Genomic DNA, 23,743 nt, shown 5'->3' with positions numbered 1-23,743 from the left:
GTGGATCAATGATCCATTGCAGCTGGCTTCATTATAATTACATTTATCTATCACGGGGGCGGTCTCAAGTCAAGCTGGAGGTTTTCCCTTGAGCGAGGGCAGATCATGTACCAATCACGGCCCTCGCGTTTCAAACTGTCTGAAATGAATCGCTACATCTGTAAAGCTACAGACAGAGCATCAGCACTTTTGGAACAGGGCTGAAAAAGATGGGGATTATGGGATGCTGTAATGATCTGTTGCAGCCCAACAGTTGAGAGACAGGATCTGTATATCTGAGACCTGTAATATATTGTTAAAAAATGTTATACTATGGGACCTTTAAGAGCCATCTGTTGCTAATGTAACCAACGCTTAGCCTGCTGCTGACTTTATGTGAACATAACATAAGACACAGAGAAACCCACTTATACCTGAACTAAAGGTAGGACAGTATCTTCAGGAATAGTCTATTCGCCATGGGGAATCGCCATGGCTGCCTGTTGCTGTCCTACCTGAGAGACGCAGGAGGAAGACAAAGCGAGGGTCCCGGGACGGGTTGCTAGTGAGACTGGGGAAACGAGAAAACCGACCCCCTCTTCCGAATATTCTTCTTGCTAATGTTCAGTCAATAAGCTAGATGAACTCGGAAGCAGGATTGCTTTTCAATGGGACATTAACCTGTTAAGCCCGAGAGACCCCGGTACCGGGGCCCTCCTGCAACATCTTGCAGGAAACAGTGTCTGAGGGCATGTTCATTTAATAAACTATGAATGTTTTATATCCATTTAACGGGAAGAAACTCATTTAGCTGATCATTTTAATTTAATTTAATTTTCAAAAGAAAACCCCACAATGCTAACGCTGAGCCTCTGAACTAGCAACGAGCGAAAAATGCTAACAGATGACTGCACCAACATTCACTCACAAAACCTTATGATTTATATTTGCACATCCAACAACACATCGTTTCACATCGTGAGGAGACACAGAATCAAGGGGTACCCTTCATTATCACTCAATTATACGAACTCGAAAACAGAATAACATATTATTATTATATGGCGCTAGGTAGCTAAAAATGCTAACATGGCTCACCTGTGTGGTAGTCTGGTCAAATGTGGTCTTCAATGGCATTAAAACGATAAAAACACTGCTGAAGTTAATCCATAGGTTAATCCAATGTGTCTGTGTCACTTTTAAATGATTTCTGATAATCCATGAGCAATAAACCTGCGTTTCCGTTTCTAGAAGTCAGAGTGAGAGACAGCTTCACTCTTGTGCAAAACTACGTGCGCGAAGCCCACACCTTTTTGTTTTAGACTGTGTGTGAGTGTTGAGATTCCCCTTCGATTCTATTGGCTCTAACGGTCAGAAAGAGATGTCAATCACCAAAATCGACTAATGGGTTCCAGAGAAACGGTAAAACCCCCATTTCCACCCAAATCACCTCAGAGGTGGAGTTTTTTTTTGCTAAACCTCTCTAAAAAGGTCAAATGTCACTTGTTTTGCATCAATCGCGATACAGGGTACTTATTATATGTTGTACTTTGGATTCCTAAAGCTTTTAGTCTACCTTACCATCATCCAAGGGTAGTTTTCACTATAAGTAAAAAATAATGTTTGGAAGGACACTATAATTTACAGTTTTTTACTATGTTCAATCTGAATTTTCATAAAAATAAAAAATATCTATATTGATTCTGACTTTTCTACATCCAACTCACAGGTTTATCATTACTTTGAGAACAAAGATTATTAATTTGACCCTTTTAGAAGTGAAGTTATGGTCATTTGTTCTGGGAATGTCATGTTCGAGCCTGAGACCTGAAAAACAGGCTGGGGGCAAAACAGGTTAAACACCTGAATTAAGAACATCCATAACATTCACCTGTTTGTAACTTACAAATGATGTATCACTTGTATATATACTCTTATGGTGCTACTTCTATTGGATTCTATTTTATTGTATTTACTTGCACTATTTTATCTGTTTTATTGTGTAGCACTGTTGGAGGAGCCTGGGACCTAAGATTTTCATCGACATAACTGACATAACTATGACGTAGCTATGTACGAATTACAATAAAAGCCTTGAATCTTGAATGTTTTAACAAAAGTATTTTCTCATAAACTGTATACACATATGGACGATTATTTCGGACCCCTTAACCTGTTAACCCTGAGAGACCCTGGTACCGGGGCCCTCCCTCAACATCTTGCAGGAAACAGTGTCTGAGGGCATCTTAACATTGAATAAACTATGAATGTTTTATATCCATGTAACGGGAAGAAACTCATCTAACTGATCATTTAAAAAAAAAAAAAAAAAACACACAATGCTAACGCTGAGCCTCTGAATTAGCAACGAGCGAAAAATGCTAACATAATACTGCACCAAAACTCACTCATAAAATATTATTATTTATCCTTTCTGCACATCCAACCCATCGTTTCACATAGTGAGATGACACAGAATTGATGGGTACAGACATCGTCATTCCATGATTAGAACTCGCGACTTTATAAACAAAAACAGACATTAAAACATGTGGCGCTAGGTAGCTAAAAATGCTAACATGGCTTACCTGTGTCGTTGTCTGGTCAAAAGTGGTCTTCAATGGCATTAAAACGATAAAAACGATGCTGAAGTTAATCCATAGGTTAATCCAGTGGTTCTCAAACTTTTTCTGTCAGGCCCCCCCTTTGGAGAAAAAAAAAAGTCGGGCCCCCCCAACACAAATAGTCAGGCTCAGTGGCGGCGCCAGAAATTTCTTTTGGGGGTGCTGTGGGGTAGCTTGACGTTTCATAGAGGGTGCTCAAACATTTAGGGCTTCCCATTAATGTACCGGGCTCTACAGTGGAACTTTCTACTGCAACATTCCCCACGCATATACACAGTGAGACAGTTACAATGAAGGCTCGATAATCAGCTCACGGCATAGGGTAAAGTGCTATTTTTATAGGTGGTGTGTGGACCTCACATAGGGGGGTCCGGGGGCAAGCTCCCCCGGGAAGATTTATTTTTAAATATTGAAGTTAAATGCATCAATCTGGAGCATTTTGAGAGTAAAATGAATAGATCTATGGATACATCTCTCAACACCCATATGAAACAGAACTGTAAACAGATTTACTTTTTCTTTATGGATATTTTACAAATCACCCTTTTAAACGTTATTCTTGTTTTACTGCCATATAGTATTTCATACCTGTTTTTCATTTATTCTCTTATTTTTGTATAACTATAATGATCATATAAACGTGTGCCTCAGAAATAATTGTTTACATTAATCGTGACCAAACCGTTTGAGACCCACTGAGATAACTTAGACTAAAGTGAACTAAGTGATCTAAACACTGAGAGTCTGTTAGCTCAGGGGTTCCCAACCCCCGGTCCGCGGACCGGTACCGGGCCGTGGAGGTGTTACTGCCGGGCCGCGAAATGGCTGTGAGTTTATCGTAATATTTGCAGAATTAGAAATATTTAAAAATATTTTATCATTGTTCATTTATGCACAGAGAAAGTTACTGGTGCGCCAATAGGAAGTGGAGCACACAGGGGACAACCGTTTAATCACAGACTGTTATGTTTATGTGGGGAAGTGGCAGTGCATACATTATTTGAGATATATTTCGAACTCAGACTTCATTTTAAGGACATTGCGGCCAGGGGTGTAGAGCTATTTTTTTAATTTGTAAAACCTCCTTCACTTCATGAAATGGCTGCAGCATCAGGAGGCAGCCTCTGAGAAGTGCAGCACCAGCGTGTACACACAGCCTTCACTGTGTTCTCCACTGCAGGCTGCTACGTTTCACACACACACACCGAACGGCCTGATTATTACCCCTATTACTCGTTGTATGAAGGAAATGTCCGGTCACAAAGGCACATGATGTGTGTGTGTGTATGTGCTCTGCTCAGCTCCGCTGTGTGTGTGTGTATGTTCGGTGTGTTTGTGTGTGTCCAACAACGGCATTTGTTTTCAAATTACCATGAACAGTAATTTACACACATCTGGCCAACTCCATAGGTATGTGGGTGTTCCCAAAATAAGTTAGTTTAATCTTAATCTCGATGTAGTTCTAAATGCTGTCGGAGTGCACCGGAACGAACGCCCCGGTATGACGTTATTATGGCTGGCAAACAAGCCCAGGGGTCTCCCTGACATTTCAGTTATATCAATATGTGTACAGTGGTCCTAATTTGTTTTGATTGTATCCTGGTTTTAAACGTTGTTAATATGTTTTGGATGCATATTGTTCTATTATTTGTTACATACAATGTAACAGCCTGATATTGCCATATTAGGCTATATTATATTATATATTATATTAATATTTGTAAAGCGGTCCTAATTTTTTGTTTTAATTGTATCCTGGTTTTAAACGTTATTAATATGTTTTGGATGCATATTAGTATTTCTTCGGGCTGTTAAAAACAATTAGCCTCTGTTGCCACCTGCTGGTGAGTAAATATTAAAATCAGCTAAAATTGACAACCGGTACGCGATTTTTTTTTAATGTATCTGCCGGTCCTTGGCACAATAAAGGTTGGAAACCCCTGCTTTAGCTCACTGAGTCTCTCAATCTGACAGGAGAGGACACTCCACTTTGTTCTTGAAAAAGCTCCTTATATCCGTTAGCGTAGCTCGCTAGCACCAGAAGCTAACAACAACGATCCCCGGTAGCAGTGCGCTCTCTCTCTCTCACTCGCGCACACAAAATGGCTCGTTCCACACACACACAGAGCCGAGCTTTAATGAAACACAGAGACCCAGACGTAATAGTACTGCATCATATTATTTTCGAATAAATAATTTTTCAATTTATGATTTTTTATTTTTTTATCTTTTACATTTTTTATTTTTACCATTTTTCCTCCTGGTCTCTCGCGCCCCCCCTGGTATGCCTCTGCGCCCCCCAAGGGGGGCGCGCCCCCCACTTTGAGAACCACTGGGTTAATCCAATGTGTCTGTGTCCCTTTGAAAGGATTTCTGATGATCTATAAGCAATAAACCTGCTTTTCCGTTTCCAGATGTCAGAGCGAGAGATAGGTTCACTCTGATGCAAACCTGCATGCGCAAAGCCGCCACCTTTTTTTTACCATGTGTGTGCGTGGGGAGATTCCGCTTTGATTCCATTGGCTCTAGCGGTTATAAAGAGATTTCATTCGTCATAATCGACAAAGGGGGGCCAGAGATATGGAAAATCCACCCAAATGACCCCAGAAGTGTTTTTTAAAAAAAAGGTCAAATGTCACTTGTTTTGCATCAATCTTGATACAGGGTACTTACTATATGTTGTACTTTGGATTCCTAAAGCTTTTAGTCTACCTTACCATCATCCAATGGTAGTTTTCACTATAAGTAAAAAATTATGTTTGGACGGACACTATAATTTACAGCTTTATACTATGTTCAATCTGAATTTTCTTTAAAGTAAAAAACATCTATATTGATTCTGACTTTTCTACATCCAACTCACAGGTTTATCATTAGTTTGAGAAAAAAGATTATTAATTTAACCCTTTTAGAAGGGAAGATATGATCATTGGTTCTGGGAATGTCATTTTCGAGCCTGAGACCTGAAAAACAGACTCAGGGCTTAACAGGTTAATGTCACTTTATGTAGGACTGGGTTCCCATCGTATATCAAAAGGAACGTGATGAAATGTACAGTTCGTTTCAGTACAGTTGTACATGTTAAGCTTTATTCTAACACGTCTGTGGGGGCATAATTGAAAACAAGTAACAGTAAATAATGTATGTGATAAGTTCTGTCTGTGAAATAGCAACCCAGTCTCACGGCATTTCGTGTTCACCAACACGATTTTTTATCTATTGATTCGTGTTCACCAACACGATTTTCCCCTTTTTTTCGTGTTGCACAGCACGATTTTAAAAGCAATGTATTTCTACTGGTAATGTGTTTCGTGCCTGCAGCAAGTCTTTTTCTCCGGTCGGGTCGTGGAAGACCGGAAGCTGTGTGGTTCATAAAATCATGTTTTTACCCAATATCAAGCCACAATTATTGCTTTTATTTTAAATCGTATAATTTCGGACTTTTGTTTCCATCTGTGAGGAAAATAAATGGGGCTCAGAGCCTCAGAACACTGAAATCTGTATTTTTTTAAATCTTTTTTTCTTCTAATTTGTTATTCTTTTCAAAATAACACACTGTTATTTACTCACCAATAACACACAATTATCCTTGCTTTTATTTATTGGTTTAATTCCATAATCTCGGGCTTTTTTGGCGTCCTTCAGGAACTGAATTTCAAAATAAAAATAACCGGAAACAGACGTAGGCATTTCGAGCGATTACCCAAGATCCTCAGCTATGGTTTAAGCTCGCTGATTGGATGGTTTAGCCGCAATGCATGCTGGGATTTGGTGTTTATATGATATGAAATCCGGAAAACATTTTAAAAGAATAAAATAATACTTAATTCCGGGTGTTCTTGCTTTTCTCTTTGAAAGTCATCACATAACGGCATTGTAATACAGGGTTCGGCTGCATTACATATTACAGATCTGCCGTAGTTCTTTATTTATAGAGCCCTGATGAGAAGACCTTTGGAAAAACTGGAAGAAATGCCGCCGGAACTGAATACTTAACGTGGATCATAAATATATCAACAATTAAACAACATCTTCAATTTCTCTTCACACAATACGTCTCCTTGCAGTATCAACCTTAATTCGGCTGACTTTTACATTTGATCTAATTCGTAGATAGGTTATATTTACACCATAACGGTGCACAGCTGATATAAAAGGACTTTGATTTTCTTTGAATATAAGAATGTGAATACTGAGTCTGAAATAGTATATGCAATATGCTATAAAATTATGTGAAAACATGAATAAAACTACACATCTTCAGATGTTGTACATAGCCTACATAAGTGTCCTACACTAATAATACAAAGTTATTATAGCTGTGTGTACCTTGTGTGCACCGCCTAGTGGTTAAAGCACGTTATTTAATTATTGTTTTTATGTGTTATATTTGATTAAAAAAATATTAAGAGTACATACTTTCATAGGGGGAAAGTAGAAGCTCTATGATAGAAATATAGAATATAAAAAATCAAGAAGATACTATAGTGATCTCTACAATAAAACAGTTTAGAGCAGGATGTACAAAGATATTAATAGGAGGAGGTGCAAAGCAGAAAAACGAATTAACCTTTATTTAAACATTAAATAATACTTTAGATTAAGGTCCTCTTTTAAATAAGAAAAAAACTTTGGGGGTATCTACAGATAAATATTAAGCCTGACAAAGTACTTAACGTCAAATATATTGCTTTCCTGCAATGTTAACTATGTTGAAGCACTTATTTTATCTGATATTATACATATGAATTATACTCTTATGTATGTAGATAGTATAAGAAATGTGCAGAATATGACAGTTTAATGGTGGAGGTACAAACACATATTGATAGATGTCTTGTAATGTGCTGTTGAGGAACCTGTGACCCAAGATTTTCATTCATTGCATACACCGTAGTTGTGTATATGATAAGTCAATAACCTTTGAAAATCTTGAAATCTTGAAAGGGATGTGCAAAATAGCCATAATATACAGTCTTTCAATAACTATTAGTAGAGAATAACGAGTAATGAATATACTTTATTACTCGTTTCCATTCATGTCAATTGCAGATAAATGTTTAGTCTTCTCAAGCACCAACTATCAAATAGTTATATTAGCTATCTCCTGATTGTTGGCACTTGGCAATCAGGTTAACCTCTGTATTGTGGAGTAGAATTACAAAGTAACAATGAGCTGTCACGTGGGTATATATTAATGCTGCGCATTATGGACACAAGCGATTTTCACCCATTTATTAATTATATGTTTTACATTTGATAACACCAATGTGTTTAATACTGGCAGCTTCTAATTGTGGGAAAAACGAAAACGTTCAGTAGAGACGTCCCATGGAACATTTTGCGAAACACAATAGCCAGCATGTGTAGTTCTGGGGGGGGGCGTTCGATTCCAGTTTTGGATAGTCTGGCGTGGTTTTGTTCCATTTCAAACAGCTGTTTGACGCTCGGCGTAACCTTGGCGCACTGCCACTCCAACATCCAATCCCAGCGCTTGAAGATTAATCACAGGGACTGTAGTCCTAAACGATAGCTGGGGATTATGGGTAGTGTAGTGTCTTCGGCCATCCTAAACTCCAAGAGGCCTACGTCTGTTTCCGGTTATTTTTATTTTGAAATTCAGTTCCTGACGGACGCCAAAGCAGCCAGAGATTATGGAATTAAACCAATAAATAAAAGCAAGGATAATTGTGTGTTATTGGTGAGTAAATAACAGTGTGTTATTTTGAAAAGAATAACAAATTAGAAGGAAAGATTTAAAAATACAGATTTCAGTATTCTGAGGCTCTGAGCCCCATTTATTTTCCTCGGCAACAAAAGTCCGAAATTATACGATTTAAAATAAAAGCAATAATTGTGGCTTGATATTGAGTAAGAACATGTTTTTATGAACCACACAGCTTCCGGTCTTCCACGACCCGACCGGAGAAAAAGACTTGCTGCAGGCACGAAACACATTACCAGTAGAAATACATTGCTTTTAAAATCGTGCTGTGCAACACGAAAAAAAGGGGAAAATCGTGTTGGTGAACACGAATCAATAGATTAAAAATCGTGTTGGTGAACACGAAATGCCATGAGACTGGGTTGGAAATAGATGTAGTTATTTATTGAGAATGTCCAGTCATGTTCTTGCTGTTGTTTGCTGTGGAGGAGGCATTACGCTGCCAGGAGGCATAATAGACTTGTCAGAAAGAGAAGGTAAGAAAGCCTCTGTTGGCTGGACAGCCTGGAGGAATGGTCCAACATGAACTATTTGACAACACCTTCCAAGATGATGCAGAGCACTTGTAGCCCCCTGCTGACCCCCTCTGGGTGTACAGGGAGCACTTAATGTGTCACTGGAAATACCTCATACCTTTACAGCCTCAGTGAAGTGAAAGTTGGACTGTTCTCTGTTTGCTACACCTGCCTCACTGGGGCAGTTTGATTTCACAGAATGCTCAAAGGTGTTATATATTTGTGTGCATATCTGTGTCAGTAGGCCTAAACAGGGACATCATCTATTAATATGTGGCTTATAGACTTTTGGCTCACATATTGATAGCTCATTGTATTCTGAGATGCAATCTTTATTTCCCTGAATTATTCATATTAGGAGTTGTATCAGCTGTCAACAATAGTGCTGGATGCGATTTCAAGAAATGTGTGTAAACAAAAACCCTTATACTGCTGGAAATCTCTAGTGCATATGCCGAGCTCTGGAATACGATTGCTGGTGCTTACTTCATTTAAAACCAATTTGTAGAGAACAAGCGTTTTACAAAGCTATCAAGGTTTAATCAGCTTATGTCCCATCCTGGGAGATCACTGTGTAGCCTTGATATTTTAGTATGATCCCCAGTCTACCATCAACGTATATGCCCCTATCACCTTAATGTCTATAACTCATGTTTACTGCTCTGCAATCCAAGATCTTCATGCATATTTTGCAGCTTTAAGTGTGCTCTATACCTGATTGAAAAAGTATTTATTCCCTGGACCAGGGGTTGGACAGCAGTCAGTCGAAATTTAAAGCAGGGAGCACCATTTCCTGTTTCACAGGATTGGTGTGAGATTATTTATCACATCGCTACAGACGGCACAGTAACCCTTTGAATCACATAAATATTGATGACTCTGCAGCCCATTTATGTCCAGTTCCAACAGTAGGTGTTTATTTCCCATGGTTGCCTGAGCCATATACATTAACCCTTAGCTTATTTGCATCTGTATACATCTGTAAATATGCTGAGCATGCTTTATGTATGTATACAGTTAGAAACAAGCTGTGAAAGTGCTGATGTTCTGCGTTCACTCATATATTGGCCATGCATGCAGAAGATAACAAATAAGATACAAGCTGGGATTGAAAACCACTTTGCATGTAAATAGACTGCATTATACATTTATATTTAACATTTTGCTTCGCTATTTTTAAAGTAAAATGATATGTTTTCTAAAACTTTTACAAGTATCATATTGACATGTTGAGTGCTTATCACAAAAGATGTATATATTCTTAAAGGAATGCGTATTTCTTTGTATTGGTAATTCATTTTTAGGTTGCTTTGTACTTGTTTACAGTGACACAATGACAAGTCAGACCCATATCTAACATGTTTTTTTCACCATGGATGTGGGGTTTGTGTAGTTTAAACTATTAAAACTGCAACAATAAATGCATGGAGGTTATACACATAAAACCAAAAGACTAAAACACCATGGACCATGTTGTAGCCATCGTGTAAATATATAAACTAGAAAATGCATTTCCTGCTGAAAATGCGTGTGAATGTGCAAATGTGTTGCTGAATTTAGCTGAAAATGTAGAAAAAGCTGAATCTTTTAAGTTGAATGGTGAATTCAGCTGCTTTTAGCTACAACAAATATTGCTATACTTAGCGTATAAATGTAGAAAAGTGAAATTATTTGAATAAAAATTGTTAAAGCTCAAACACTGACTGTTGGAAAACTTAAAAGTGACATGTTAAACTGGAAGAGTAGGAGAAATAGTGATGAAGCATAATATTTAAGAGAAAAGTTTGAAAAGGTATAAACAACTAAATGTATAGCCACAATGTCCTGAAATAGCTGAATGATTTTGTAGTTGAATGTAAGTAGTAGTAGTGGTAATAGAAGTAGTAGTAGTTGGAGAAGTAGTCGTAGAAGTTGTATAAGTAGTTGTAAGTGTATGTGTGTGTGTGTGTGTGTGTGTGTGTGTGTGTGTGTGTGTGTGTGTGTGTGTGTGTGTGTGTGTGTGTGTGTGTGTGTGTGTGTGTGTGTGTGTGTGTGTGTGTGTGTGTGTGTGTGTGTGTGTGTGTGGGAGGGGGGGGGGGTACACAGGGGGAGAAAACAAATATCTTCCTGTGTGTGTGGGCTTGTCTGCTCTGATTGGATGATGTCGCTCAGCTGTGTCTGTCACAATCTTCCCAGTAGCTATGGTTACCATGGTCCTCTGCAGCAGCAGAAGAGGGAGGCTCATTCAGAATGCATTGAGGTTTATCTCCCACAATTTTGCCTTCTGTTAAAAAACGATGGCTCCTATCAAAACAATGACCTGACCGTGAGCATCAGGGAACCATAGATGGAGTACTCGAGTCCCGGACTCGGACTCGAGTGCCGATTTTCGGGACTCGACTCGGACTCCCGCACCGATTGATGCGACTCGGACTTTGACTTGTGAATTCTCGCACACGATGACTTGGACTCGGACTCGTGAATTATTGCGTACGCTGACTTGGACTCGGACTCGAGCTAATTTTCTCTGGAGTCTGATGTCCTCTATCCTGGCGTGTGCACCTGCGAGGCGACTTCACGTACTGGGCCCCGCTATTCCAGTCTAAAGATGTCTAGAGACACACCCCGCACTGTGCTGTATGCTTTCACACATTCTGCTTCCACATTGGAAAAGATCAGCGCAAAATGCTCGTTATGTGGAAACAATATTGAAGATAAGGCTCCGTAACACATTACTCGAAGAATCGAGTTCAGACCTATGGTTCAGACATATCGGCTGTCTTGAACACTATCATCAGACTAACGTGATCTAATAAATAAATAAAGATTCAGCCGATAAAACGAAAGCACATGGCTACTTAACATGCAGAATGAAGTCATTTTGCATGCTAAGTAGCCATGAGCTTTCTGGGGCTAAATCTTTATCAGTAAACCGATTTAACTGGTAAAAGTTCCTTCAAAATAAGAGTCCCAACCTTATTACTATCAACATTTTCCGTGATAACTTTTAATTGCCCGTGTCTCGAGATGCTACCCGACGAATTTCGAGTCGTACAGATAAATCGCGTTTTTCCGACGCCAAATTCAAAATGGCCGACTTCCTGTGCATTATTTTATACCCCTCCAGAGGCTTTTTTGTTCGTCTCCGCACCTTAGATCTGCGTAGCGAGTTTTGTTCGTTTACGTGAAAGTTAAAGTAGGGGCAGTTTTCGTAAAAAATTGAAGTGGGCGTTAGGGAGCCACGCCCACGTCACTGTAATCGCGTGGGCTACTGTCATGAATTAGGCCACTTTTAATGGGCTTTTGCCCCTCGTTTTCCCTATTTTTTGTTGGTTTTGCATGGTGACTAAATTGATCGTAACAATATCAATTATGCGAGTTGCAGTCACGTGGGCACGCGCGGCCTATCAGCCGTCATGATTTCCGAACCTTTTCTGTGCTTTTGCCGGTTGTTTTACCTGTTTTGGGTGTGTTTCGCAGGTTTATCGGTCGCTGCGCAACCGATTTCAATAGGGTCCTCGCCGACCTCAGGTCTCAGACCCTAATTAGTAATAAGCTTTATATTTGTATAGCACCTATTACAAGAATTGTAGCCAAACTCGCTTCACAGCAGTTCAATAGACAGATTAGTATAACATGACAGGATAAAAGCAATGTCGAGGAGCAGCTACATTTCAACACATATATCCACATAGATTAATACATGAAGACTTGTGACTCGGACTTGACTTGGACTCTTCTTAGGTGACTCGGACTTGGACTCGGACTCGGACACAGGTAATGATTACTCGGACTCGGACTCGACTCGGACACTCCTTGGGTGACTCAGACTTGGACTCGAACACAGGTAATGATGACTTGGACTCTGACTCGACTCGGACACTCCTTGGGTGACTCGGACTTGGACTCGGACTCGACTACTCTCCCTTGGTGACTTGGACTTGGACTCGAAGAGTGGTGACTCGAGAGTGACTTGGACTCGTGAATTGGTGACTTGACTACAACACTGCAGGGAACCCTAATGAACAAATATGTTTTTTTCAGTTTTGTGTGTAAAATGTGGACATGGCGGCAGTTTGTTTAAAGTTTACTTCTTTCGTTTGATATGATGAAGGCATTTAGACAAGCCAGACTAATGTTGCTTCTGAAATATTTTGAAAGTATTTGAATAGTGTGTATATTTTGGGATTGAGAGCAGTTTTAAAATATTTTTTCAGAAGATTTTAAAGACCCTCTACTCTAAGTCAGGGGTGCCCACACTTCTTCGGCTGGTGAGCTACTTTTGAAAAGACCAGCTCACCGAGGTCCACCAACCAAAAATAAAATCCCAAATTGCAAGGGTTGCTGAATAACACGTTTTATTTATACATGGGATAACTACAATAGGGCAACAAACTACTAATTTGATAATCGATTAATCTATCGATTAATGAAACGATTAATCGACTATTCTGACTATTATGCCTTGCACAATTTCTCAAACGCTCTTATTTAGCCATCAACTTTTAGATTTAGCTTGAGGTTGTTTTAGGCATTTGGAAACTAACAATGAAGACAATAAAGATGTATACTTGATTCAAAAATACATATATTATTAAATGAACTAAACAAATTTGATAACAAAATTAACATTGCTTTTTATTAATTAAATAAATAATATTTCACATCAAAAGAAAAAACAATGTTTTAACAAATCGTATTAAATAATCTGATGACAGAACTGTAAACAGAATAGCTGAAACTTTAACAAAATAAAGAGTAACTCTGTTACCTCTCTAATCATTAACCCATGTTTGTATAACTCCGTGTGTGGCTGATGTGGAAACGTTACTCGTGGATGGGGGGGCTACAGAGCTACTAGAAAGACAGTCGAACCCGGTGCATTCCTCCGTCTGAATGTGGTGCACTTTTGCAAAATGTTTAGACAAATTGTTCATGTTACCGCCCTTACATTCTAAACACTATTGACAACGAGCATTGTCCACCTTAAGACGGGTAACATTTAACCACACCTTGGAGCGCTTCTCTCCGCCATCTCCTCCGTGTGTTGCTGCATGTAGCAGCCGTGTGTGTGTAAACTGCCCCGCCCCCTCGCACCAGACAGCTCAGGAGGCCGGGCAGGACCCGGTTTCGGCCGAACAGGAACCGGAGCCAGTGGGACAGGCTTCGGCAGGATCCCCCACGGAAGAGGACTAGGAGTTGGCAGGACCCCCGGCGAGACAGGTGATGGCGGGGCCTCCAACGGAACTGGACATGGAGCTTGCAAGACCCCAAGCGGAACCTCCAACGGAACAGGACATAGGATTGGCAGGACCCCCGGCAGAAGAGTAGTCGGCGGGACCCCCAATGAGACAGGACATAGGGTTGGCAGGACCCCCGGCAGGAGAGTAGTCGGCGAGACCCCCAACGGGACAGGACACAGGATTGGCAGGACCCCCGGCAGGACCTCCAACGGCACGGGACATAGGGTTGGCAGGACCCCTGGCAGAAGAGTAGTCGGCGGGGCCTCCAACGGCACAGGACACATTGTTGGCAGGGCCCCCGGCAGAGGAGCAGTCGGCGGGACCCCCAACGGGACAGGACATAGGGTTGGCAGGACCCCGGCAGAAGAGTAGTCGGCGGGACCCCCAACGGGACAGGACATGGAGTTGGCAGGACCCCCAGCGGAACCTCCAACGGCGCTTCAGTAGGGACTTGAGTTGGGACTTGAGTAGGGACTGGAGAGGGAACTCGAGAGGGGAGTCGAGAGGGAACTCAAGAGGGAACTTGAGAGGGAACTTGAGAGGGGACTTGAGAAGAAACTGGAGAGGTGACTCGAGAGGGAACTTGAGATCGGACTAGAGTTGGAACTTGAGATCGGACTAGAGTTGGGACTTGAGAAGGGACTAGGGAAGTGACGAGAGAAAGGACTTGAGAAAGGAAGTGAGTAGGGACTAGAGAAGGGACTTGAGATGGGACTAGAGTTGTTACTTGAGAAGTGATTAGAGAAGTGACCTGAGGAGGGACTAGAGAAGGGACTAGAGAAGTGACCTGAGGACGGACTAGAGAAGGGACTAGAGAAGGGACTTGGGAAGGGGCTAGAGGAGGGACTTGAGTTAGGACTCGAGAAGAGACTAGAGAAGGGACCAGAGATGGGACTATGACAGCTGGGGCCAGAGCTGGGTCTGGAACCATGGCCGCTGGGGCCGGAACTGGGGCCGGGACCATGGCTGCTGGGGCAAGAACTGGGGCCGGGACCATGGCTGCTGGGGCAAGAACTGGGGCCGGGACCATGGCTGCTGGGGCCAGAACTGGGTCTGGAACCATGGCTGCTGGGGCCAGAACTTGGGCCGAAACCATGGCTCTTGGGGCTCGGGCTGCTAGCCTGGCCTTGCGACTCCTTCTTTTAAGAGCCGTTTGGAGGCTTTGTGGGCCTCCAAAAGCCAGACGAGTTCCAGAGAACGGCTCCTGGACAGGAGCAGGAGCTGGGGCAGAAGCAAGGGTTGACTCCAAACGGACCACACCAATGCGTGTGGTGTCATAAAGGGAATTGGGAGGCAGAGAGCTAGCATGCCTGAAGCTAGCAGGCAGGGGATAACATACAGAGAGAACTCCAAAATCCAGCCAGGTAAGAATCTCACCAAGCCTGGTTTCTCCATAGTTATCTGGCGCGACTCTGCCAGAGCAGCCTCTCGCTGCTGAACCCCGGACACTCCCATCCATCGATCAGGGCAGGTAGCCAAAGAAAAGGTAAAATCCAACAATTCCTGCTCAAAAGGATCTGCTGGGCCCATATTTGCAGCAAGGAGGACCCAAACACAAGTAGGACCCAAACGCAGATTATCAAATCGAATCAAATCAGGTTTTATTTATAAAGCACATTTTAAAAAGATTTTTGGTCGAGACCAAAGTGCTGTACATGCAAATAATAAATAATACATTACTACATTCGCAAAGAACAGAAGACAATAAATTACCACAACAAATATACAAATCCAACACAGGGAATTGTCCGTAGTCATACTCTGCTCGGACTAGAATGCCAGGGAGAAGAAGTGAGTCTTTAGTTTTGTTTTAAAAAACCCTGGAGTCTGGGCCAACCTCATATGGAGGGGCAGAGTGTTCCAGAGCCTGGGACCAGCTGCTGCGAAGCCTCGGTGCCCTCGGGTTTTGAGCCTGGTCTGAGTTACTACCAGCAGTAGCTGGTCAGCAGACCTTAAGGCTCTGGCTGGGGTGTAGCGTTGGAGGGGTTCAGCTATATAGGCCAGAGCCAGCCCATTTAGTGCTTTAAAAACAAATAAAAGGAGTTTAAAATCAATTCGGAACCAAATTGGAAGCCAGTGCAGTGAGGCCAGAATTGGGGTAATGTGGTCACGCTTTTTGTGGCCAGTAAGAAGACGTGCAGCGGCGTTCTGCACTAGCTGTAGGCGTCTAATTGAGGCCTGGTCCATACCCACATACAGACCGTTGCAGTAATCCAACCTTGTGGTTACAAAGGCGTTGATAACCCTTTCCAAGTCTTTAAAAGATAAAAACGACTTGGTCTTAGCCAATAGTCGTATTTTAAAAAAGCAGGTTTTAATTCCGCTGCTGACCTGTTTATCAAATTTAAAAGTGCTATCGAAGGTCACTCCAAGGTTCTTGACAGAGGGGAGGATGTTTTCTTTTAGGGAGCCCAGAGTATCAACTGGGGAGGCTGGAGGTTGGGGTCCAAAAAAGAGGACCTCAGTCTTACTCTCGTTTAGGTTGAGGAAATTTTGGCTCAGCCAGGATTTGATCTCTGTCAAGCAGTCCATCAATATCTGTAAAGAGTTTGCATTGGAATTGAGAGGCAGATAGATTTGTACATCATCTGCATAACAATGGAAGGGGACATTGTGTTTTGTAAGGATTGAACCCAGGGGCAGTGTGTAAAGTAGAAAAAGGATGGGGCCCAGAATCGAGCCTTGGGGAACCCAACAGGTAAGAGGGGCTTTGGCAAAGGAGAAGGCACCCAGCTGCACTGAAAAGCTACGGTCTGTCAGGTAGGACCTGAACCATGCAAGGGCAGAGCCTGTGATGCCAGCGGACTGTTCAAGCCGTGACAACAGGATGCTATGGTCCACAGTGTCCAAGGCAGCTGTCAGGTCTAACAGCACCAGGACAGCTGGGCTACCTGAGTCGGCGGCTAGGAGCAGATCATTAACAACTCTTAAAAGGGCTGTTTCAGTGCTGTGCATGGGTTTAAAGCCAGACTGAAACTTTTCATGCATTCCATGCCTGGTTAAAAAAGACTGCAGCTGGGCATAGGTTACTCGCTCCAGAACTTTGGATAAAAAAGGTAGCTGGGAGATGGGCCTAAAATTTGAGAGAATGGAAGGGTCGAGATTTTTCTTTTTAAGTAGTGGCTTTACCACGGCATGTTTGAAGGCAGCTGGGACACATCCTGAGCCAAGAGAGGTATTTAATAGTAATAAAATACTTGCTCCAACTGAATTAAAAACATCTCTGAGAAGGCGAGAGGGAATGCTATCTGAGCTGCAGTTTGTCGGCCGCAGGTGCTTGACCACATCCGAGAGAGAAGAGAGGGATACAGGCTCAAAGTGGTCGAGGACAGCAGGGCACAGGAAAGGAGCAGGATCTGGGGTAGCACTAGTGTGGGCTAGCCTAAGAGCAGATACTTTTTCGATAAAAAATGTAAGGAACTTATCACAGAGAGTAGTCGATGGCACAATTGGAGAAGTATCACAGGGATTAATGACCGAGTTGAGGACATTAAAAAGAACCTGAGGTTTATGGCTGTTTTTGGAGATTAATAGAGAAATGTGCTCTGTTTTGGCTGCTTTGACTGCCGTCTGGTAGTCGGAAAGACAAGCACGAAGGATTTCTAAGGAGACATGGAGTTTATCCTTTTTCCATTTTCTCTCTGCGCGCCTGCAAGCGCGTCTGAGGGCACGAGTACAGTCAATTAGCCAAGGCTCTGAGAGAACTTTGGTGCGTCTAAGCGTAAAAGGAGCAACAGAATCCAAAATGTGTGGACATGTCGAGTCAAACATGGAGATAAGCTCATCAGCATTAAAAGCACAGTTCACATCTAATTTACAGATCAGGGAAACATTAAAAACATCAGAAAACTGTGAGGCAGTCAAGGGGTTAATCGAACGCAGACGACACGCAGGAGCACGTGATTCGACTCCTGCGGAAGGGATCGAGGTTGTAAACAGAACCGGTAAATGGTCTGAGATACGAGTTGTTACACAGATTTCATCCACAGATACAGACAGTCCAAACGATAATACTAAATCTAAAGTGTGTCCTTTTTCGTATGTTGGGCTAGCTACGGACTGAATGAGACCGAATGAATCGAGGAGATTTTAAAAAATCCCTAACCAGAGGTTTGGACTCGCAACACACATGGACATTGAAGTCTCCGCAAATCAAAACACGATCATATTTCCCGGACCGAAAGTCAGCAAAGTCAGTTATGAAATCCTTATTGCACTTTGGCGGACGATACACGACTGCGCAGAGTATAGGCGAGGACGGGTTGAGTTCAAAAAGCTGCAACTCAAAGCTAGCATAGCTAGTTACAGGGTGAAGCAATCGGCATTGGAGGCTAGCTCTAAACACTGATGCTATTCCCCCACCATGGCCGGTGGTACGGGGGGAGCTGATGAAAGTACAGTCAGGAGGAAGAAGTTCAGAGAACGGTGTATACTCGCCAGCGTGGACCCAGGTCTCCGTCAGAAACATAAAATCCAGATCACGAGAGGTGAAGAAGTCATTTAGCAGGAATGTTTTGTTTGCTATCGACCTAGCATTTAGCAAAGCCATGCAAAGTTTTTGCTCCGGGCCGGCCGAAGGTGTAGTGCATCTCAGCGGATGAAGATGTGCGTGTTGAACGCCGCGCGGGCCGGGAGCAGTCGGACGGACAGGAGGAGCTGCCAGCGGGCCCAGCAGAGGACGTAGCTCCGGAAAGACAGGGCGAATCCATTGATGCCTCACATGGCGTGCAGCGGGAGGGCCATGACATCCGAGACGTGGATAAGTCCCAGAAGAAGCCGTCAGGTATGCCTTAAGATGGACCAGTGCACCACCACGCTTTCCCCGACGTCTAAAGCGCTTTCGGCCAGGCGGGATGCAGAGGAACCGGCGCAGGTAGTTTGGAATATCCGACAGTAGAGGGGGGGGGGACGAGTTATGGTTGCCAGATGTAGGTTTGGGCAGCAGTATATACGCCAATGAGGGTCTGAGGTGGAGGAGGGCTTGGCGATCGTTACACTGATATTGCCTTTATTTCAAGGATAAAATAATAACTTGGAGAAAACAGAACACTCACCGGTGAACTCAGTCACAAACAAAAGACGAACCAACACTGAACACAGGAAGAGACAAGACTAAATACAGGCAGGGGTAATCACAAGACGAGAAACAGCCGGGCAGGGGAGGAGAAACAAAAGGACCAAAGGTGAACACAATCAGACAACTAGAAACACCAGGGAAACTAACGACAGGAGGAAAAACACAGGGAAAAGGACCAGACAATATACCAAGAGGAAAACATGACAGGGAGAACAGCAAAACACCCAAAACAGGACATACAAAACGTGACATAACACAATAATCGTAACACCCTCCCTGCAGTGGCGGAGCTGGGGGGTGGCTGGGAGTGGCCACGGCCACCCCCAGCTGAATCCTGGCCACCCTATTGGCCACCCCAAACACCCTCACCACGGGGGCCCAAACAATTTTAGAACATTAAGAAAAAAATGTTTAGCGCCTGGTGGACGGTTGTTGTTCCATACCGTCCACCAGGTGCCTTGGGGGACTTCTTGGAGGAATTAGATAATCTCCTCTCACACATCACTGAAACTGGCCCTCCCGCTGTACTTCTCGGAGACTTCAACCTCCAGATAGGGAAGATAGACAAACTAACATCTCTGTTAACCACTTTTGCTTTCTCAATGTCCCATCCCCATCAACTCATAACGCTGGCAATGTCCTTGATCTCATATTCTCAAGGAACTGCACTACTTCTAACCTCTCTGTAAACCTGCTCCACACATCCAATCACTTCTTCATTTCATTCTCTCTACCCCTTTCCAAACATAACAACCTAATCTCTTCTCATCCGGCACCTGTCCACCGTAACCTCCGTTCCCTCTCCCCCTCTAACTTTGCCTCATTGGTGCTCTCAGCCCTCCCTTCCTCTGATTTGTTCCAACTCCTGCCCCTCCTGCTCCCTGGCTAAATGACGCACTGCGTGCTAATAGAACCATCCCTAGGGCAGCAGAGCGGAAACGGTGGAAATCCAAACACCATGACGACCTCCTAACCTATCAGGCTCTCCTCTCCTCTTTCTCTGCTTCGATCTCTCAGGCAAAAAGCACTTTCTTTCAAGATAAGATCCAATCTTCTTATTCCAATCCCCAAAAACTATTTCCCATCTTCTCCACCCTCTTGGACCCCCCCAAAGCCCCTTCCCCCTCCTCCCTTCTGTCAAGAGACTTTGTTAACCACTTTGAAAAAAAGGTTGATGATATTTGCTCTTCTTTTTCTGACTCACCTTTACTCACCACTGGGTCACCAGACCCTCCCTTCACCCACACACTGACCTCCTTTTCCCCTCTCTCTCCAAGTGAGGTTCTTACCCTCATTACCTCTGCCCGTCCTACCACCTGTCCTCTGGACCCTATCCCCTCAAACCTCCTTCAGACTATCGCTCCTGATATTCTACCGTTTCTCACCCTTTTCATCAACACTTCTCTAACTTCTGGTCACTTTCCAAACAGTCTCAAGGAGGCAAGAGTAAACCCTCTCCTAAAGAAACCCACTCTTTTTTAGGATAGCTTCAAGTAATGTTGTAAAATTACAACCGGGGGCCTTACAGGGTTAAGAGCTATTGTTTATTTTTATTTACTTTAAGATGTTTATTCTTAACCTATCATTTAATTTAAAAACTCTTATTTAAATTATGTGTGTGTTTCTCTGTATTCCTGATGATCAGTGTTGGGACTAACGCGTTACAAAGTAACGCGTTACTGTAACGCCGTTATTTTTGGCATTAACTAGTACTCTAACGCGTTATTTTTTAAATTCAGTAACTCAGTTACCGTTACTACATGGTGCGTTACTCCGTTATTTTTTTTATATAGTCTCGGCTCCCAGACGTTGGTGAGCGGCGCCAACAGCGAGGCGAACAGAGATGAGAACTGTACTTAAGTACAGTACTTGAGTAAATGTACTTAGATACTTCCTGTGTCACATGCGGAGACGCTTTGTGGGCGTGTTTGTGTTTAGTTAGCCTACTAACAATACTATCATGGCGACGGCGGAGCACAAGTCGAGTTTCTCCGCATGAAGATATGCTCACTATTTTACTTTTCTTGAGCATAAAGAAAATAATGTGTTAGTTAAGTGTAAGTTGTGTCTTGGCGGGTCAAAGATCCTATCTACTACTCAAAACAGCAATTCCAATCTGTTAAAACATCTGCAAAAACAACATGCTGGGACGAAGCTATTAGTTAAGACCACAGACCCAGAGCCATCTGACGCCACCCCACCTCCACCCAAGCAACAGCGGCTGGATTTCAACCAAGGGACTGCTAGTCAGGTGAAAGTGGATAAAGCCATTGCACGGTATGTTGTTGAACACGTGCAGGCTATTTCTACAGTGGAGTCACCCGCTTTCAGGGAGCTAGTAAGCATGATACCATGTCCGGGCGGCACACGGCATATGGGACGCAAAACGTTTTCCAACTACCTGGAGAAAGAATATACCAAAATGGATAGCGAGCTAAAGAAAACATTTGAGGGGCTGGAATACATCTCGACCACCGCAGACATTTGGTCTGTCCACAACAGAAGCTTCCTCGGGATAACATCTCACTGGATAAACCCCACCACTTTACAACGCCAGAAAGCTGCGTTGGCCTGTAAAAGGATAAAGGGTAGGCACACGTACGATCTTATTGCTAGTGAGATTGACCACATTCACTCTTTGTATGGAGTGTCAACAAAAGTTACCTCCACGGTTACTGATAACGGCTCTAACTTTGTGAAAGCCTTTGCCATGTATCAACCGGAATCGCTCTCTGACGACGATAAATTGGCACTTTGAAACATATCTTTGTGTTTGTATAGACCACATTGCTTAGCAGAGTTCAGTGATGCGAATGCATGTCAAGTTGATCAACAGATTGTATTATTCTCCAATGCAGTAAAAGTACTTAGATGAAGGTTATAAGGGCATTAATCGGAGCTTTTTTTGGGGGGGAGCCCTTTTTTTAAGTAACTAAAACGTTACTTGTCACAGTAACGCATTACTTTTTGGTGTAAGTAATCAGTAAAGTAACTGAGTTACTTTTGACATGAAGTAACTAGTATTGTAACTAGTTACTGGTTTTCAGTAACTAGCACAACACTGCTGATGATATACTGAGAGAATGAGCTCTAGTGCTGCTGATCACCATAAGCTAAACAGTCTGTATATTGCATTACATTTGTATAATGTAAGCTTCGTTGATACTTTGCCTGTGGGAATACGCAAAAAATAGTTAGATATACTGCATATTATTTGATCTATTCCACCACTTAATCCCAAATAATGTAGAGGTGTGTTGTCGGTTCCTTAAATAACAGTTTATTTTCTAGTGAGATGTATTTTTATGTTCATATAATAGTGATTTCAATGCCGCCCCAAAATGATCACTGGTTCCATCCTGGCCACCCCACTGAAAATGTCCTGGCTCCGCCACTGCCTCCCTGTCTCTTTGAATGCATCTCTCCCTCTCTGTCACTCTGTCTGCGTTCAGTACAGAGGCGATGATGGTTTTCTCTGATTAAGAGTCCCACAGCTGTCTCCCATCCAAATTGCATTGTGTAGTGATTATATTAGCCAGAGCAGCAGCAGCCTGCTTCATGTGATGCCTTCTTCCTTTTCATTTTGTGTCATGATGTTGTTATCTGTGGCACTGCGGCCATGGGAAGCCATTTGAGTATTTATTCCATATCCTTGATATCACACGGCAGCTGCCTATACTAGTTGGCTCTTTGATTTAATTTGTTAGATATATGGTCAAACTAGTTTGGCACTCTGCTTTACTAGCTAAATAAAATATTACACTCGTCGCTCTTTTTCAGCAACTAATTGCACTTTTGTCCGACTAGTTACCACATAAACCTTACTAGTGACGCCAGGAGCAGCACTAGTAGCACCAAAGTCCCATCTTGTACGCTTTTTGATGAACTAGTGGCCCTCTGACCGTACTAGTGACCCTACAATTCTTACAAGTTAACTAGTGTGCTGCAAAAGCTCTGACATGTTAACTAGTTACAAAAAAGAAGCAGAACTAGTTAACTAGTGGCATACATTTATCTGCACTAGTTAACTAGTAGCACCCAGAATCACTCACTAGTTAACTAATAAAGGCAAAAGGTTCACTAGTTAACTAGTTGACATTTTGAGCCCCATTAGTTAACTAGTAAGGTCAAAAGGGGCGTCAACTAGTTAACCAGTGAACATTTTGCCTTTACTAGTTAACTAGTGAGTGATTATGGGTGCTACTAGTTAACTAGTGCAGACAAATGTATGCCACTAGTTAACTAGTTGTGCTTCTTTTGTGTAACTAGTTAACATGTCAGAGCTTTTGCAGCACACTAGTTAACTTGTAAGACTTTTAGCGTCACTAGTACGGTCAGAGGGTCACTAGTTCTTCAAAAAGCTTACAAGTTGGGACATGGGCGTTACTAGTGCTGCTCCTGGCGTCACTAGTAAGGCATACGTGGTAACTAGTCGGACAAAAGTGTCACTAGTTGCTGAAAAAGAGCGATTAGTGTAATGTTTTATTTAACTAGTAAAGCAGAGTGCCTAACTAGTTTGAGCATATATCTAACAAGTGAAATCAAAGAGCCAACTAGTGTAGGCCGCTGCCGTCTGATATCAAGGAAATTGAATAAATACT

At 42.6% G+C, this 23,743-nt stretch overlaps 1 protein-coding gene across 1 annotated transcript in view; it reads left to right on the top strand.

Moving 5' to 3' along the window:
* The window catches only part of LOC307029645 (inactive dipeptidyl peptidase 10-like), a 287,270-nt gene that overhangs the window by 183,072 nt on the left and 80,455 nt on the right, over positions 1–23,743 (top strand). The gene's annotated exons all lie outside the window — the stretch shown is intronic.

The sequence above is a fragment of the Notothenia rossii genome (assembly GCF_949606895.1).
Source record: "Notothenia rossii genome assembly, chromosome: 2".
Classification (NCBI taxonomy): domain Eukaryota; kingdom Metazoa; phylum Chordata; class Actinopteri; order Perciformes; family Nototheniidae; genus Notothenia; species Notothenia rossii.
Note: the sequence above shows the minus strand (reverse complement) of the source record. Positions and strands in the feature narration are given on the sequence as shown.